Source organism: Callospermophilus lateralis, chromosome 17 (genome assembly GCF_048772815.1).
Source record: "Callospermophilus lateralis isolate mCalLat2 chromosome 17, mCalLat2.hap1, whole genome shotgun sequence".
Classification (NCBI taxonomy): domain Eukaryota; kingdom Metazoa; phylum Chordata; class Mammalia; order Rodentia; family Sciuridae; genus Callospermophilus; species Callospermophilus lateralis.
In genome coordinates this window covers 74,985,836-75,003,826 of record NC_135321.1, presented here as the reverse complement: position 1 = coordinate 75,003,826, position 17,991 = coordinate 74,985,836, and positions in this window count along the sequence as shown.

Here is a 17,991-nt window from a genome sequence, read left to right as displayed (position 1 = left end):
CGAATCCCAAGGCGCAGCTGTCCTGATACTCATGTCAAAGCCCAGCCCTCTCCAGATCAGACCAAGATGGCCTCGTTCCCAGAACAGGTGGGAGAAGGTCAGTGTCCTAGTTTTTGGGACATTCCTGACCAGGTCTGCTCTCCCATCTCCCTTGACTTGGCCACGGTACTGGGACTATGGTTCCTGTATCTGGCCATTTTTTTTTTTTTTTCAAAGGGGGAATTGTGTTGTTTCAGTTTTTGGCTTTGCAGAAACAGAAAAACCCCTTCCTTAGACTCAAACAGGATATCAAGGGACCCGAGAGCCAAAACAATGTTGAAAAAGAACCCAGTGAGAGATCCCACAGTTTCTGATTTGAAAACATATTACAAAGCTATAGTAATAAAAAGTGCTGCATGAGCCATGCATAGCTAAAAAGAACAATTTTTAAAAAGTGCTGAACTAGCCTAAAGAAAAATGGATGAAATAGAATAGGGAGCTCAGAAATAATCCCACAAAAGGAGAAAAATTCAACTTTTTCAACAAGTGGTGTTGAGCAATCTGGATACCCACATGCAAAGGCATGACGTTGTCCCCTACCTCACACCGTGCTGTGGTTGGATACTGTTTGGGAGTGTCACCCAAGAGTTCATGCAGGGAAATTTAATCTCCACCTTGAGGTGTTAAGAGGGTGAACATTTATTCTAACATTTAGAAGCAGGATGTCTGTGGTCGATTACGATTAGATAAAGCCATCAGGGTGGAGCCCCAGGATCGAATTCTGGTGGCTTTAAAGAAGGGGGTAGGGAGAGGTACCAGAGGACCCATACACGTTCACCTGCTGTCTCCCACCATGTGCTGCTGTGTCGCCTTGGAACTTTCTAGTAAGATGGTCATCACCAGATGCAGCCCCTCAACCTGGAGCCTCAGCCTTCAGAACCATGATCCAGAATAAACCTCTTCTTATTTTGTTTTGCTTTTATATCTTTCTTTCTTTATTTTTACATGACGCTGAGGATTGAACCCAGTGCCTCACACATGCAAGGCAAGCGCTCTACCACAGAGCCACAACCCCAGCCCCTTATTTTATTTTTTAATTTAAAAAATATATTTTTGTGATGCTGGGATTTGAACCCAAGATCTTGTACATGCTAAAGAAATGCTCTATCACTGAGCTGCAACCCTAGTCTTAAACCTACTTCTTATGAAGTTACCATCTATAGTAAAATACACAACCAGTATAAAGAATACAAAATTTAGCTCCAAATGGATCAAAAACCTAAACATAAGGCATAACTCTTAGAGTAGAAGAGTTATGTTTGAAAAAACTGTAAGACATTGGATTTGGCAATTGTTTTCCTGGATGTTAAATTAAACATCCAGACAACCAAAGAGAAAAGTAGATAAACTGGACTCCTCCAAATGAAAAACTTTGGTTAATCAAAAGACACAATCAACACAGTGAAATGGCACACAGAATGAGAGAGAATATTTTCAAATCAGATAGATGTCTTGTAAAGTATTAATATTTATACCATATAAGGAAACACCTACAACCCAACAACGACAAAAGCAATCTGATTTTAGCCAGGCATGGTGGCACACACCTGTAATCTCAGCAATTTGGGAGGCTGAGATGGGAGGATCACAAGTTTGAGGCTGGCCATAGCAACTTAGTGAGGTTCTAAATCACTTAGCAAGACACTGTCTCAAAATAAAAAATAAAAAGGGATGGGCATGTGGCTCAGTTGTTAAGCACCCCTGGATTCAACTATCTGTACGCGAGCACACACACACACACACACACACACACACACACACAAGACAATTTGTTCTTAAAATAGGCAAAGTTATTTTTCCAAAGATGTAGTAATGGCTAAAAAACACATGAAAAGTTGTTTAATGCTAATCATCATTAGGTAAATACAAAGCAAAACCCACAATGAGATACCACCTCACACCCCTCAGGATGATTGAGATATCTATCCATCCATCCATCTATCTGTCTAGAAAATAAGTGTTGGGGAGGACCTAGAGAAGTTGGAACTCCGCAGTTGGGAATGCAGAATGATCCAGTGGCTATGAAAACATGAGGGTTCGTCCAAAAATTAAACACAAGATTACCAGGTGACCCAGCAATTCCACTTAAATTTTTTTTAATTTAATTTATTTTTTTTTAAGTTGTAGATGGACACAATACCTTTATTTATTTATCTTTCTGTGGTGCTGAGGATCAAACCCAGGGCCTCACGCGTGCTAGGTGAGTGCTCTAGCACTAAGCCCAACCCTAGCCCTCAACTTCTTGTTACATATATAAATATCCAAAAGAAGTGAGTGAAGGAACTCAAAAACACGTGCACACTCACATTCACCAGAGCATTACTCATCTCTGCCGAAATGTGGACACAACCCAGTGTCCATCCGCAGGTGAATGGGTATGCAAAGCGGTACACAGCATAGGTATAAAAAAGGATGCACATTCTTCACTTTGAGTATCCGTGCTGCTTCCTACAGGAGGAGGAGGTGCTGGCCCAGGGAACCTGGCACTAGTGAATACGCCCATCTGAGTTCCCTCTGAAATGTCACAGGACTCTGACCTCTTTGCCTCTGTACTGCACAGGCCGTGCACTAGGTGTGTGGAAATGTGCACAGAGTCTGGCACACACAGGAAAGTCAGTAAGGGCCTGCAGGGGGTGGGTCCCTGCAGAGGGGTTTCAGAGAGCACAGAGGACTTTAGGAGAGAAAGAGTGAGAAAGAGCGGGAGGGGCAGCTGTGCTGGTGGGGGCCCGGGCAGGCCCGCAGAGGCCTCAAGAAGGCAGGACAGGTTCATCCAAATCAGGGCTTCCCAGGCCTCTGAGCCAGATGTTGAGTCCAGGTCACAGGGAAGATTGCATGTTGCTGGAAGGGATGAAGAGTGGGGCTGGAAACTCCCCAGGCAGAGCTAAGGATCTGCATAGCTCCATGACTAAGGGGCACTCCCAGAAGTATGAAGCACTAGTCACAGGACTTGAATGTCAGTCAGTTGTCTTATTAGAGCTTTATTTTGAAATGTTTATAAGTAAATTGACTCCAAATATGAGATTCCCTTGAAGACGCTCCAGGAAAACAAAGTTTGGGGTTTAAGAAATTAGATGGGTAAAATATTGATAAGGGAGAAATCTCAATGATAGGAACATGACGTTATAGCATATATGTGATATTATCCTATTACTCTGTCTGCATTTTTGTGTTTTAAAATTTTTCATGATAGAAAGTTATTAAGATTGAAAGTTATGAAGATTGAATAAAACGTCAAAATACCTCCACAAAATCTAAGTTGTTGATGCTTTATTTGGTTACCATTTTGACATCAATGTGCTTTGATTCTTCCTATATAATTAGAGAATGTCTAGATCTTCCTAATTTACCAAAAAAATTAAATATTCCTCTTAACTAATACCATCCTTTTTCATCACACCATTCAAGGAAAAAAACCCTTCTGATAATTTATTTCTGGGGGTCATGGTCGAGCCAGAGAAGGGTGTGGACCCCAGAATTCTAGAATGTAAAAAACAAAGGCATCTCCAGACTCATGCTCCTGTATTCACTACCAGATGTGACAGATCATTCTGGCCACAGGGGCACATTCCTTTGCCCCTTCGTCCTCGATACCCTCATTCATTCATTCATTCATCCGGCAAGTTCTTACAGGGTGTTCCATGGGCCAGTTACACGCTAGGCATACAGGGAGGAAGAGGCTCAGGAAGCAGCAGTTACCCCCAGGTGTCACTAGGGGTCTGAGGAGTCCTGGAGAGGTGTTCTCAACTCAGGACAGCTGCAGTCCTTGATGCACGTGATGAAAATGAATAAATAAATAAACAAATGGGAAATTACAAAAAAAAAAAAAAAAAAAAGAATTTCAGCACACACCAGTTCGAGACCAGTATTAATTTAGGAAAGCAGAGGCACATTCAAGGGAGATGTGGGCTGTCTAGAAAGTGAGAAGCATCTCCTGGTCTGGGGTTGTGATATTGGCAGAGGCTGGACAGGAGGTGGAGCCAGGGAGGAGTAATGCAGATTCATGGGATGTTTTCAGGGCTCATTTGTTGCTATCTTGCTACTTTTTTTGCAGGCATGGGCATGGTCAAGGGCATAGGTCAAGGGCATAGGTCAAGGGCATAGGTCAAGGGCATGGGTCAAGGGCATGGGTCAAGGGCATGGGTCAAGGGCATGACTGCTCATGGTTTGCTTGCTTTGTATTCTATGGGTGCATTTTTTTTTTTCCGCACTCAGATGGTTCTTTTGAGACACTTCTTTTGAGACTCAATGTTTTTTTCCCTATAACCCCAAATCCCTATCTCATAGGGATTCCAAGAACCTTAATCCAGCCTAAAATGGGTCAGGACATACCCTCTGAAGGAAGCCTCACTGAAAATTTGGATGGGGATTCTTCAAAGCAGAAAGAAAGGCATGTGCTTTGAGATGACAGATGCTCCTTGACCAAGGTCTAGGCAGGCTCTTCTCAACTAGGAGGAGTTGAACAAACACTAACCAGTTTTTAAAAATTTGTTCTAATTAGTTCTACAGGACAGCAGAATGCATTTCCACTCATTGCACACAAATGGAGCGCAGCTTCTCCTTCCTCTGGCTGTGCGCGATGCAGAGTTGTACCACTCATGCAACGATGTCCGTCTCATTCCACCGTTTTTTTCCTACCCACTTGCCCCCCATCCAAATTTCCTTCACTCACCCTCCCCCCGATTATGGATCAGCATCCACTTATCAGAGAAAATATTTGATCTCTGGTTTTTTGAGATTGGCTTACTTGGCTTAGCATGATATTCTTCAACTCCATCCATTTACCTGCAAATGCCGATTTTATTCCCTTTTAATGCTGAGTAATATTCCATTATGCATATATACCAGTTTCTTTTACATTCATCTATTGAAGGGCACCTAGGTTACTTCCACAGTTTAGCTATTGTGAATTGAACTGCTATAAACCTTGATGTGGCTGCATTAGTATAGGATGCTGATTTTAAGTCTTTGGGATAGCTAGGTCAAATGGTGGTTCCATTCCAAGTTTTCCAAGGAATCTCCATATATCTTTCCCAGATTGGTTGCACCAATTTGCAGTCCCATCAGCAATGTGTGAGTGTGCCTTTTCCCCCACATCCTTGCCAACAGTCATTACTGCTTGTATTCTTGATAATTGTCATTCTGACTGAAGTGAGATGAAATCTTAAGAGTAGTTTTGATTTGCATTTCTCTAATTACTAGAGATGTTGGAGCTTTTTTATATGTCTATTGATCGATTGTATATTTTCTTTTGGAAGTGTCTGTTCAGTTATTTAGCCCATTTATGGGTTATTTGTTTGTTTTTGGTGTTAAGTATTTTGAGTTCTTTATGTATCCTGGGGATCACACTAACCAGTTCCAACAACTGAAGGCCTCACCTTGAAGATGGGCCTAACCACTGCTAAAGTGCTGGCTAACTCTCTTAGGTGTCACGTGGGCTGACTTCCTTTCCTGCTTTTTTAGTTTCATGCTCCTGACTCTGCTGAGGTCCTGTTGCTCCCATTCCCTGTTCCCTCCTGGTTCCTTTAGGAGGCCTCTTCACGTCTACAAATCCATGTCGAGTCAGTTCTCTTTTCTCTACTGAAATTGTTATCACTGATTAAAATCTGTTCTCACTATTGCTGAAATCTCAATTCTTATCCCCCATGTCGATCCAATAATGAGGACATGGTTTTGAGAAAAAGGAAAAAGAAGGCTTATTGCTTTGCTAGCAAAGAAGAAACAAAGGGGACTCCTGTCCCAGAGGCCGTGAGTCTACCCATCAGCAGGAACAGGGGGCTTTTAAAGAGGTGCCTCGGGGCTATATTCTCTGTTGGAGTCGTAATTTAGATCTCCTGGGGCCATCCACTAGGTCTGGATGACTTTGTTCCTACTGTGGTGGGTGGGTACTCGGGGACAGATAAGTCAGCCTGGGTTGGGGAAGAAAAGTGATCCTGTTTCCCCAGAGCCAGAGATTAGGGAGGAGAAGGGAGAGAGGAAGAGAAAGAAACACGTCCATTTTAAAACTAAGTCACAGAGGCAGAGCAGCAAGGGCTCCCTTCAAAGCCTAAAGTGGACATTGTTACCACTGAGCCAGCCTCCTGGGCTGTACCCAGAGCTGCAGCAAAGGCCCATCTCAGAAAGGTCCATGTTTGGAGTTTTAATGTTCCATGGGCTTCATCTTGAAATGTTTTCTTTCATCTTTGTCTTTTTGTGAGTGAAGGTGATGAGACCATAAGGCAGTCCTTAGGACCTGGGGTCTTGATTCATGGTGCCACTATCACCAGAGTCGCAGGACCTAGGTGGCAGCCAGCGCACACACAGTGAGAAGGGTTCATCAAGACAAAGACGGAAGCAGTTAAGAGAGTTTCTGGGAGGAAAGACCATGACCGAGGCCTACCTGCCTGCAGCCTCAGTGGGGGTCTGGGCTCAAGTTCCCTTCTGAGTTCTTTCTTGGCCTTGGAGGGGCTTTTTGTTGGTGGTGGTTTATGTCAAAGGAGGGTGATGGACTGCTGTCTTGCCCATCAGGCCTACTGCGCATAGGTCGAATGCTCTTTCTCGGGTTTGACATTAGATGCAAGTCACATGTGTGCTTGTTACACAGAGGCTTTCCCTTCTTAGGTCACTGTAAGTGGAACTTGGGGTCTCTGCACAAGCTCCCCCAATGGTCGGGCAATATTTTGAAAACAGGATCTTGTTTACAGTTCAGGGAACTTGGCCCTCCCATAATGCAACAGGAAGGATGAAGGACAGGTCCTTAGGCTCTGGTCAGTTCTGCTGAGTGGACTGTGGTGGTGTGAGCCTGGAACTGGGTAGGGTCCCTAAGCTGTCCTGCCTGAACCAGAGGCGCGTCTGTGACAGGGCACAGACAGATGTGAATGGCGGGAATGCCAGGTTAAGAGAATGATTCTATAGTAAGGAACCACCGCGCTGACCCCCACAGGCTTTCTCTCCCCAGAAGCACTTTGCTGCAGCCCTGCCTGGCCTAGGTGGACACGCAGGCCACCTTCCCCAGCAAGCTACCTGTTTCCTGCAGGAGGAATGCAGGGAATGTTGATTAGCAGAAGTCACCCTGAGGGGGGACTCTGATGTCATTCCATGCCATCTTGCTGTCAGTCAGAAGTCAAGAGGTGGACCTGGGTGGGACTCTGGAAACTTCTCAGGGATCCCCAGTAAACTGGAGCAGGGGAGGCCCACTGTCCACTGTCCCTCTCCTGAGAGGACCCACTCTCTCCCTTGAGAGTGTCCCTTTGCCTCCTCTTGTCCTTTCAGTGGGCTCACTCCTGTTATTTTCAGCCACTTGTCTGAACTCTTTCTGGCTTGATAACAGGAATCGGGGTCTGGGGGAGGCCAGCTCTGGAAGGGGATCCGGCCTCAGGACAGGAGAGGCCCTGCCCCTTGTGATAGAAGAAGAACCACCGCATGCCCCAGTCAGGCAGATCCATTTAGGAAAGTGGACACACATTTCAAGGAAGAACGCAGCCGATCTCAGGGGAGAGACGTTCTCTTTGGGTAAAGTAAGAAATTCCTGTTCGTGGGAGAATGCTGGCCATCTTGGGAGTGAGCAGCTCTGGGGGAAAGCGTGTAACTTGGGAGGGTCCCATGTTCTAGGCCAGCCTTGGCAATTCAGTGAGAATTTGTATCAAAAAGAAAAAAAAAAAAGGCTGAATATAACTCAGTGGTAGAGAAACACCCCTGAGAATAATCCCAGTGGCACCAAAAAGAAAAAAAAAGACCACACACTCCAAGGAGAACGCAGGCCACCTCACCCCAGAGAGAGAGCGCATCCTGTTGGTGTGGGGTGTTGACATTGTAGTTTATTTGTTTACCCCATGAATGCTTGATCTCACTGAGTGATGATTTGATTCACATTTTGAGGAAGATTCCAAAATGCCTTGGAAAAACTGGCTATAAAACAGGTGATGTTCAGCATTAGGTGAATACAAGTTTGAAAACGTTGTGGCTTAAATTTTAATATTTTTTCATGGGGGGGGCTGTTAACATCCCTAAAGGGACAGTTGCTAGGGCCCCCCCCCTCTGGGGCTCAAGGTATCGGTCCAGCAGCTGCCCAGCAGAGAACCAGTAGCCCTCAAGCTGTGGCAGTGCCAGCACACCCCGAGTTCCAGGTTGGAGTATGTGGGCCAGGAGAGTGTGCCCTGAACTGGCTCTGTGTCAGGGGATCCCCCCACCCCACTTCCAACCTCCCGGAGCCTCACTGGGCTCGTCCCTCTGGCCAGGAAACACCAGCTAGCTGTGCGTTTCCATGATTCTGCGTACAAGTGAAATGCTCTGGTATTTGCATGTAAAGCTGGCATTGCACAGTATAAAGATGAGCGATAAAGCTAATGACAATTTAAATTTTTACTTATTTTTTTCTAAAGATCATCACTAAATAGTAAAAAGCACCATTATAAATGTGGGGGCAGAAGGTGAGGAGGAAACACAGAAGATGAAAGAAACCTTCGGCGTGCCTTTACTCCCTCATTTTCCTGCATTTTTGAACTGGGTGCTCAGCATTTTCACTTTGCCCTGGGCCCTGCACAGTAGTTGCCATCCCTGGAAGGAGGGTACGTGTGATGAGGTCAATGCCTGGGCAGCAAACAGGTCCAGGAGGACCTTGCAAACTGTGTGCAGGCGCTCAGGCCTATCTTAAGGACACTGGGAATCCAGCAGGTAAGTTACCTAAGAGCAGCAGCTCTGGTAGGAGGCAGCTGCTCATTCCAGTCTTCAGACCTAACCCCCAACCTGGCAATAGTTGATTGGATCACAGGGAACCAACCCAAAGGCTTCCAGGTATCCAGTAGCCAATCATAATGCTCTGTCTCAAAAATCTGAATCAGGGGGAGAGAGGAGGGAAATCAGGCAGAAACAAGCCAAGTTCAGGGAGGAGTCACCACAAGAGGTCTGCTGTTGGTATTCAGACCTGCCCTGGGGCCTGTCCCTAACTTGTCCTTGGGTTCCTAACTTGGACCAACTTTGTGAAAGGGTGGAGAGCAAAAGTGTGCTTTTTCCTGTGCAGTCAGGGTCCCCAGACACCTCCATCCAAATACCACTTGACTTCAAACTTTCCTGGTGGGCCCAGGTCAGGAGCAGAAACCCACTGACCTGAAACTTGTTTTTATGCATCTTATAAGTGCTGATTCTTTGGGAAGGCACACAGGTTACCACCTAGTATAGCAAGTTTGCACTAGAAATATCTTCACTTCCAAGTAACTCTCCTCTGGATGACCTGGATTGGCTCCTTAAATGATCATCTTCCAAGTACAGTCCAAGGAACAATGGGAGAGGCTTCTTTATTTTTGTGTGGCCCACCATGCTTGTAGGTTTCTTCAGGGATGCTGTGAAATCATCAAGTTTTCAAAGTTAAGTTAAATCACTTTAGTTTTTAAAACACATATGTCATGGAGAGGAATGTAAGGACAATGGATTTTGAGCAGCTGAAATATCGCAGCATGGTTGGGCTGGGGTTACTAGGAGAGAGAGGATTTGTATGGGCTGAATAAAATCCACAAAGATAGAGCAGTAAGTGTGAGGATCCTGTGCTTATGACGCGTGCACTGTTAACCACCACTGGCAATATGGTGGGGAGGTTGGACCAGTGTTCATGAAGGGCTTAATATGATAGGGGCCATGGGGTATATTTTATTTGGAGGAACTCGTTTAATTTCCACACACAAAAACTTCTACGAGATTGGAAGTGTTGACTGCATTTTTAAGGAGGAGGAAATTAAAAGAGTTTGGCGACTTGCAAACAGCATTCAGACATCAGGACCTGCAAGACCACTGTGAAGGTTAATTTTATGTATTGACTTGACTGGGCTAAGGGATGCCCAGATAGCTGGTGAAGCATCATTTCTCAGTGTGGTGTGTCTTAGAGGATGTTTCTGGAAGGATTAGCATTTGAATTGGTAGACTGAGTAAGGAAGAACCATGCTCACCAGAGTGGATAAGCATCACCTGATCCACTGAGAATGAGGTCAGGGGAGGGGGAAAATCACTGTCTCCCCGAGCAGCTGGGACATTGGGACATCCATCTACTCCTGCCCAGACTCTTAGTTCTTGGGCCTTTGGATGGCCTGGAACTATACCACCAGCTTTTCTTAGTCTTCCATTTAAGGGTAATATTGTGGTTTTCATAAGCACATGAGCCAGTTCTCATAATAAATTTCTCTATAGCTCCTAGAGCCGTGACGGACAGCACAAGATGAGATTTAAATAAAAAACGAGAGAACATGATGTGATGAAGAGACACAACAAACCCAAGATGTAGCAGTTGTTCATGGTCATTATTGAGCATTACAGACTCTACACAGTTGGACGTGCTGGCTTTCATTCAGCTGGCAGCACAGTAGGCTTGTTATAGCAGCATCACCATAGACACACCGGGGTATGTAGCACTATGACATCTCAACAGCCAGATGTCACTAAATGGTAGGATTTTTTTTTTTCTTTTTTGGTACTGGGGATTGAACCCAGGGGTGCTTAACCACTGAGCCACATCCCCAGCCCTTTTAAAAAGTGTTTTTAGAGACAGGGTCTCACTAAGTTGCTTAGGGACTTGCTAAGTTGCTGAGGCTGGCTTTGAACTCGCCATCCTCCTGAGCTGCTGGGATTACAGGCCTGTGCAGCGTGCCCAGCCATGGTAGGCATTTGTCAGCTCCATTTTGCTCTAATGGGACCATTGTCACATGTGAGGCCCACTGTTGACTGAAGTGTGTGATACAGGTATGCAGGTGGCCCCAATTTATGACTGTGTAAAAGAATATCCACTCAACCATTATGCTTTTTGCTTTTGGTATAGCGTTCAATAAACTATAGGAGAGCACCAACACTTTACTGTAAACAAGGATTTATGTGAGGTGACTTTGCTTGTGCTGAGCATGTGTGTCAGGCTGTTCATGAGATTCCGTAGGCTGGGTATACTGAGTGCATTTTCAGCTTGTGGTATTTCCAATGTACATTAGGTTTTGGGGGATGAAATCAGTTAAGGATCATCTATGGAGCCCTTACTGGTGCTATTTCTGGAGAACCCTGACAAACCCAACCACTGTGTTTCCACAAAGCTCTAATTCTGGGTGTAGTCTGCTCTGTATTGATAGAGGGAACGCCTAAAAAAAAAAATTATTATTATTTTTTTCCCTCAAAAGAAGCTGGGGTTGTGGATCAGTGGTAGAGCACTTGCCTACCATGTATGAGGCACTGGGTTCAATCCTCAGCAGCACATTAAATAAATAAATAAAATAAAGGCATTTGTCTGTCTACAACAAAAATACTTAAAAAAAATCTTAAAAAACAACAACAACAACAAAAAAAAAAAAACAAAAGAAGCAACAGGGAGCCATGGCACATGTATGTAATCCCAGTGGCTCAGGAGGCTGAGGCAGGAGGATCCCAGCTTTGAAAAGGTAGCCTCAGCCACTTAGTGAGACCTTTAAAGCAATTTGGAGAGATCTTGTCTCAAAAAATACAAAAGTAAAAAAGGGCTGGGGATGTGGCTCCTGGTTCAATCCCCAGTTCCAAAAAAAAAAAAAGAAAGAAAGAAAAAAGAAGCAGATGTGTAGGGTGTAGTCAGGAAGCCAGATCTTGGGCTCAGGTTAACCAGAAGCATAAACGCAAGTGTTGACCACCTCTGTGTTCTTCCTAAAGTGGCCTGAGTGGGACTGACAATGACTTGACACTACCAGAATACACCTGAAGGGTTAAAGCCCCAGGAAGTGGTGTACTGAATTTCTCTCGGAAAGGATCTGGACCTTCCCTGGTGAAGCGTCCAGAACAGCTTCATCTCGTCCACGCAGCGGGGACATCAGATCCCAGCAGTTAGTCCCTCACCTTCTGCATCACCATGGCAGAGGCCCTGCTGACCACAGGACGTGCAGCTATCCTCAGCTTCTGCATCTCTGAATGACGACTCCCATGGCCCCCCTTCCGCTGGCTGTCTCCCTAGCAACATGCTCACCACAGTGTCCCCAAACCCAAACATGGATAGACAGCGGCTCTGTGCAGACAGAAGACCTGCCCCAATGCCTCCTAAGGGGTCTAGCCATTTTTCCTCCCCCTCCCAGGCTGCAAGGGGCCTCCTAGAAATGTGGGCAATGCAGCTGCACTTGACAGAAGCCAAAGTCTACCCCCGCGGTGACAGCAAAAGGGTCATCAGCAACTCTCAAGGGAGAGTCCACACAACTCGAATAAATGAATCACTCTGCGGCCTTAGAACAAAAGTGGAAGGAAACACCCAAGGCTCCAGAAATGCTGACCCAAGCAGTATTGCATTTCATGCAAATTTTCCTGTGCATTGTAAACACTCCCCATTGCTCCTGCCTGCTCTTCGGCAGTGAGGTGTCGGGGGAAGAGACCACCACAGACTCAAATTCTTTGCCCAGCAACTGCGGGTACTTCTCCAGCTCACAAGAACCAGTTGTTAAATTCACAGGTGTTTTGTAAGCTTCATGTTAAATCAGTAGTTGAAATTGGTCATGGGGGAACATTTACATCCCAGAAATTGGCAAACGCTACCCATCAGGGTTTGTTTGTCTCCCAGAAAGCTGGTTACCGCATTTACCGGCACCCCACTGCCCATCTGCCACTCCCCAGGTGGGCTCGGCCCATTTCTTCACTGTTCCAAACTTTATCTTTACTTATAAAATGAAAATCACAAACCCATTCCCCGAAAGCTATTTTTTTTTTCTGAATGAGAACAATGAATCCAAAGTGCTTTGTAAGTTACAAAGTGATGGACAATGACCACATTATTTAATCTCACGTCCCAATCCTTAAAATATACATGAATTCATTGGCCTTCCTCTGCCTTTAGGAAAACTAGAAATTTCAGTTTGATTTTTTGAATGCTCAGGCCTGTCTTAGTCTGTTTTCTGTAAGCTATAAAGAAAAATGCTTTATTTTGGCTCACAATTTGGGTTCAAGGTAGAGGGGCAGGGTTCCAAGGTGGTGCAGGGAAAGGTGGAAACAGGGAGCATGATATCTATCTATCTATCTATCTATGACAGTGGGATACATTACAAGGGAGCATGGGTATTTAAAAATGGCTTCTGTAGCAGAACCTCTTTTGTACAATAATCTGTTAATCGCCTGATTAATTCATGCATGAGGGCAGAGTCCTAATCACCCCTTAAACATTTCACCTGTCCCACTCTTAAAATCTCCGAATAATTATGAAATCTCAACATGAGTCTCAGAGGAGATGCACTCTATTCAAACCACAGTCATATCCCTTGCATTAAATTTAAAGTGAGGACTGCAGACTTTCTTTTCTCTTTCTTCAAGGAGAAAGTCGATATAAAAGATAGCAATATTCTAAAAAAGTACAGAAAAGGCTGGACCCCTTTCTATTTCCTGGGTTCCTGGCATGTGTGAATTGAGTGCCAAGAAGATGGGTAGACCCGAAGGTGCCTGCACTAAGGGCTTCAGGCCGGAGCAGGAAGCAGACCTGGTTTGCCCTGTGAAGAGGAACCGACAGTCATCTCCATGTGCCCCCCAACTCTAGAACATTCTTATCTCTACTTATTCACAAGTCCATGTTGACTTATATTAGATGTTTTGCCCAAAAGGAAGGCATCCGGGCTGCCCAACATGTCTCTTATGAGTGCCTGTGTGGACAGGTGTTCTGTGCACCAAGAGGAAGGAGGCAGGGGGAGGGCACATCTGGAGGGAGAGAGTTTGAGCATCCCTTGGACCTCCAGATGGAGATGCTGAGTGGAAGACAGAATTGTCCAAATAAGGATGCTATTAAAAGGACCCTGCAGAGAAGTAGTGTGGTGGCACCCCCTCCATCTTGACTAAGCTTCTCCAGAAATCTTCACCATAATCGATTTTAGGACTGTCAGCAGAAGAGTCTCTACAAAAAATGTTTATGTAGGTAAACTTCCTGTTTTTCTGTTGCTCTATTTTACTTGGCCACTGGCCTGGAAGAAATCAGCACTCCAGGTGCCAAAGGCCCCTTTCCTAGTATTTCACAAACATTTATCCAGTATAGGAGTTTGTAGAAGTGTGTTTGCAAATGCAAAATGTGATTAAAAAAAAAAAAAAAAGACAAGTCCTTTAACAAGGCCTTTGGCCTTGAGCTGAAGCTTCACAGAGATGATTTCTAAGATGAGAGAAGTTACCAACTGGGCTCCATGGTAACAGCTGGCAGGGGAGCAAAGAAAGGGGAGGAGAAGCTCTCCCCTTCTCAGGTGCTGTCCTTGAAGGGTTAACTTGCCCAGAACATTGAAAGGAAGAGCTGCTTTATGTGAGCTTCTGCAGACTGTGAACTTGTGAGTCCCTCCCCTTACACGCTGGGTATAAAGTTCTGAAACTACCTAGACTTGGGGTTCAGGGGATTAATTGATTACAGCGAAAGCTGAACCCTCTGAACCTGGCTGCAGCCAAATAAAACTGTTTCCTGCTATCTTTGGTGCCCTGCTTCTTCTGGGCACCAATACAGTAGATGTATGGTTTGGGTTTGGAATGTCCCCTAAAGGCTCATGTATTGAAGTCTTGATCCCTGTGTTTGTCAGCTTTTCGTTGCTGTGACAAAACATCTGACAAAAAAAAAAATTAGAGAAGGGAAAGTTTATTCTGGCTTACAATTTTAGAGGTTTTTGACCCCTGGCAGTCAGCCAGCTCCATTGCTCTGAGCCTGAGGTGAGGTAGAGGGTGTGGCTGAGAAAAGCTGCTCAGCTCATGGAAGGAGAGAGAGAGAGGAGCCAGGAACAAAAAATATAACGCCCAAGGCCACGCCCCTAGTGACCTATTTCTCCAGCCATGCCCTACCTGCCTACAGCTCCCACCAGTAATCCTTTCAAATTATTAATCCAGCAAATGGATGAATCCAGCCATTAGGTTACAGCTCTCATAAGGGAATCTTTTCACCTCTGAACATTCTTGCCCATGAACTTTAGGGGTACACCTCGTATCTAACCCATAAGAGTCTCCAACGTAGCACTCCTCAGATGTGGGGGTTTGGGAGATGATTGGAGGCTCTAACTCCATTAGTGGGTTCATCCACCCACAGATTCATAGCTGAAGGAGCTATCGGGAGGTGATGGAAATGGTAGGAGGTAGCACCTCACTGAAGGGCATTTCTTGTCCCTGGTCCCTTCCTCTTGCTCCATCTCCTTGCTTCCTGGATGCAATGAGATGAGCAGGGGCCTCTGACACATGCTCTTGACACCATGATGTTCTGCTTCTCCACATGCCCAGAGCAACGGAGCCAGCCAACTGTGGACTGAGACTTCTGAAACCATGAGCCAAAGTAAACCTTTCTTTCCTGAAATGGATTTCTCAGTTATTTGTGATAGCCACGGAAAGCTGACTAACACAGAACGCCAAAATAATAAAACTAACAAAAAAACCCCCAAACCAGCCAGCCAAACATCACAAAAGGTTAAAATCAGGACTCCAGGAAGAATGCCAAGATCTTATTGGTGTTCCATTCTTCAGAGGTGAGATTTCTGGGAATCCTCATGCTTTGATTATTTTTAATTTTTATTTTTTTAAAGAGAGAGTGAGAAGGGAAATTTTTAATATTTATCTTTTAGTTCTTAGCGGACACAGCATCTTTGTCTGTATGTGGTGCTGAGGATCGAACCCGGGCCGCACGCACGCCAGGCGAGCACACTACCGCTTGAGCCACATCCCCAGCCCTCCTCATGCTTTTAAAAATACGTTGACAAAAAACTCTCCCAGGAAGAAGTCAACATTTTTCACCAGAATTAGAGGCTACTTATAAAATAAAAATACGTGCCCATTTTATTATTTATTTTAGTTCAAATATAGACAAGCACCTGATGTTCTCTAAATATACACAAAATCTCCCATAGTGGCCCTAGAATTTCCTAAATGACAAGACATTCAGAAGTTATAGCACTGATAGGAGCTACCCATGCTGGATAAATTGATCAACCAAAAATAAAAGAAAAAAAATCATTATGCATGGTAATTGACCAAAGCACAAAAGATACACAGTTAACAGAAAATTCTATCAAATTTTTGGTGAAGCTGTTTGTTTTTTTGCAATAGGCTCTTGCTACATTGCCCAGGCTTGTCTTTGAACTCGCGACTCCTCCCCCATCACGCCAGTCTCCCACGTACCTGGGATTACAGGTGAATACCACTACTGGTAGTTTGATGAACTTGCTATAAAACAGTTGCCACACACAGTCTTTCTGCCTCACACATACATAACCAGTCCCCTCGGTGGGATTTTTATGTGGATAAACATTTAAATGCACAGGACTCCTTACATCCCAGAAAAAAAAAAAAAAAAAAATTGGCCGCTAAGAGCTTCCAAAATGCTTTGAAAAAAATACAATATGATAGAGATTTAAAATGGTAAGCATTTGAGCTAAACTCTTTGGATGTAAGACTGTCAGAAACACGCTTCGAAAAATAATTTTAAAAATTCATGGTGTATTCGTTTCTTAAACACACTGAGAACGACTGTCATTATTTCAATGAGAAATGCCTGTGAACTCCTCCTGCCTGCTCTCTTTTGCTTCCTCTCAGAGACTCACAATGTGTTTCCATGGCAACTCTGTTGCTAAGGGGGACCCCATAAGTACATCAGTGTGTTATCTGCAGCTTGGAGACGGTGTTAGCCTGAGAGGCAGGGTTGGCTGGAATATTTAGATTTAATTTAGGACTGTTTTCCTCCATCTATTCACAATGAATCCACCAGAAACTGTAAGAGGTCTTCCCTGTGGGAGGGAGAAGGACGTACCCTTCCCCAGTTCTCCTCTGACCTTTTGTGCACTTACAATTTCATCGATCTTCCTTGAAGACTTTCCACTATCCCCTTTGTTACTTAGACACTAGGATCATAAGACAAAAACAATAACAGCAATTACAAACATTGTTAAGATGCCACATGAGACTGGTTTGTTGAACATTTATAAATGGCAAGTATACACCAAACATAAGTTGTCAGCAATAAACAGCATTTTGAATCATTAATCGCAAAGATTTTAAAACAGTAAATGTTTAGAAAGCCCCAAATGAAGCAAATCAAAATATTTTTTGAAGTCTCCCTTTCAATGTCTCTGAAATCATATTCTGGCAAGCAGATTGTAACAGTTCATCAGAAATCCTGATTGGAATCCAGAATCTTCCACCAAGCCAACTTTCATTGATGTGCTGGGGACACGTTTTGTGGATGTAAATAATAATTCCTTAAACTAGCCCGTTTCCTGATTCCTGTTTCTGTATGACCCCTGACTGCATGTGATGAGAATATTCCTGGAGGTACCAAGGTGGTTGTCTGAGGCCAAAACCAACCAACCAAACAAACAAATAAAATAAAAAATAAGAAAAGGAGGGGGCTGAGGTGTAGCTCAGTGGTAGAGCACTTGCGTAGCATGTGTGAGGGAGGCACTGGGTTCTATCCTCAGTATCACATAAATAAATAAAGGCATGCTGTCCACCTACAACTTCCAAGAAAAAAATGGAAAAAAAAATAAAGAAAAGGAAAACTCTATGCTAATGGTATAGGGGAGATTGCTGAGTTGGGACATGGTTGACCGGTCCTGGCTGCTGTGGACACTCATGCCCTGGAACAGCCATGTTGGTTACACCTCCAGTCCTCTATCGCCCCCTGAGTGACAGGAGAGAGAGCCATCGGACTGCAGTGCTCAAAGATGGGCACCTCTTTATCAGAGAGCCCGTTCCTGAGCCAGGGGGTACAACTGAAGAGCCCAGGACAGGTGGCTACCATAGGCTGGGCAAGCCAGAGACACCAAGGAGTGTCCAGGTAGAGGTAAGTACTGGACCTCAGATGGGTCAGGATGAACTCCACCTCTTGGGCATTTGTTCCTTCCCCCCTGTTCCCTGCTGCTTGGGGACCCGTTGCTGCATACCTACACCCATCGGGTCCTTGGAAAGTCTGGGGAAGAACAAAGCGCTGACTTGGTCAAGGCCTTCGTCCAGTGGGTGACTGTTTTAGTCAGCCTTTTCATTGCTGTGACCAAAAGTCCTGATAAGAAA